Genomic DNA, 2,391 nt, shown 5'->3' with positions numbered 1-2,391 from the left:
CATAGCTTTTAAAATATCATTTTCTAAATCTATTATTTTGTTTTGTTTGTGGAACATCTTGTACCAACTTGCTCAATGTCTTTTTTACCCATGTGTTTTAAATAAAGAGTTGCTCAGGGTTCAGAGCGTGAACTCATCAGCCTGGCTCTGTTGATGTGTGCATAGTTGCAGTGGCAGGCTGAGGCCACCAGAGGGAGACATCACACCAGGAACAGATGTGTCAACAGCTGTGTCTGACAAACATGTCAATATTTACAGACATAAATACGTCATCTCAGTATTTATACTCAGCAGCTGAGCACATTGACTTTTACTCCACATCTCAGAGTGAACATTTTAATTGTTACTGACCTGCATCAGTTTGATAACTTCAGTTTAGAGATATAGATGAATATAATAAACTCTGATCAATGACACATTAATATGTGTTTTATGGATGAAGATCAAACTCTTTTTTTTAATCCTTAGTGAAATTTAAAAGCTCATTTATTCAGTGGGATATAAAGTAATTAAACTGAGCTCCACCTGCTGCGACATTAAAGTGATCAATAATTATAATCCAACAATATGAAATTATTGTGAAACAGGTCATTTTGCTTCATGAGGACTTTTATTTATTTTGATATTAATATTTCTGTACTTTAACTTAACCTGCTGCGACCCTGCAGCCTCACATGAGCACGTTACATGTTCACGCTGCTGCACTTTATAAAAGTTCAAGCTTTACATACATTCAGTGTAATGAAACACTTTGTGGCCCCGGCTCTCTGTCAGCTGTTAAATCTATAGATAATACAATAAATACAAATATGTTCTCTGAGAATAAAACAATAGCAACATTTAATAGCAGCACATAGTAAACACATATTATCAAATAATCATGAGACACACAAATAAAAATTCAAATAAAATTCACACAGTTACAAAACAAACAAATAACTTTGTGATGTGTTGAATTATTTGCATCAAGTTCAGGTGTGAAATAAACAGTCTTGAACAGTGACCTCTGACCCACAGTTACTGGACACATGTTGTTGTTTTCTTTGTTTGATACTTTTATTAATTTGCTGATCCTCATATATATATATGTATATATTTAAGATATTTTTGGGGCATTTTTAGCCTTTAATGGACAGGACAGACAAGTGTGAAAGGGAGAGAGGGAGTGACACGCAGCAAAGGGCCACAGGCTGGAGTCGAACCCGGGCCGCTGCGGCAACAGCCTTGTACATGGGGCGCCCGCTCTACCACTAAGCCACCAACGCCCCGATCTTCATATTTTTATTAATTGTCTCTTATTTGTTTCTGTTTTCTGCTACACTGATCAAACTCCAGTCTTTGCACTTTGTATTTTGTTCTGTGTCTGTAAAGCAAAACTTTTATATCAATAAAGTTTACTAGTCCATACCCATGAGTACAGCATACCATACCATGACTTAGTCATACCAAACATTAGAAACAACACCAACACTGGTCCACAGGGGGAGCCACAGCGATCGGTCGCATTTTAGCCATTTTGAAGCATTTTTCTGTTGTTATAGCGCCACCCAGTTGCCAATTAGAGTTAAATTTCTCCAGTCACCTTGAGGCGTCCTGTTCTACATATCTACCAAGTTTAGTAAAAATCCATATGGCGGTTAGGCCTAGATAAGAAATGAGCTCTCTAGCGCCCCCATTTTGTTTGATGGGCTCAATAATGGAGGGGTCCCCTCAGATTATGTGTGGTCATATGCCTACAAAGTTGCGTGGTGATGGGTGAAACCCTTGAGATGTTCTACACCTTTATGTGATGAGCCACGCCCTCCACAATATTCATTGCCTTATAGAAGCTCAGTTTTAGGAAGTTTTCCAACTTTTGCCAAGAGGGAACTTTAGATATTGCTCCCTAGATTATGTTCACCCAGTTTCATGCAGATCGCTCAAACTTCCTAGGAAGAGATCCATTTGAAGTGTTTTTCAAAAAATTCAAAATGGCGGAAAATCTATATAGCGGAAGTTATGGGTTCTTGAGGCAAATGTGTTCCTCATGAGGAGAGGCATCTCTGTGCAAAGTTTCATGTCTCTACCACATACGGGGCATGAGATATGCCCATTCAAAGTTTGACATTTCAATGGGTTGCTATAGCGCCCCCCTTTGGCCAATTGATGTAATATTGCTTCATTGGCATCCTCCCATGACCCTCTACCACTGTGCCAAATTTCACATGGATTGACCAGGTCAGTGACCTCCCTGCAGCAGAAACCTTCACATGTCAGATCTGACCTGGTTCATCAGGCTCTGATTGGACGCCTCGTGCTGTTGGGAAATCACACTGATCGATGTCGCAACCGAGGAGGAGGAAGAGGAGGAGGAGGAAGAGGAGGAGGAGGAGCATCAACCGGAATACACTC

This window comes from Epinephelus fuscoguttatus, linkage group LG5 (genome assembly GCF_011397635.1).
Source record: "Epinephelus fuscoguttatus linkage group LG5, E.fuscoguttatus.final_Chr_v1".
Classification (NCBI taxonomy): Eukaryota; Metazoa; Chordata; class Actinopteri; order Perciformes; family Serranidae; genus Epinephelus; species Epinephelus fuscoguttatus.
Note: the sequence above shows the minus strand (reverse complement) of the source record.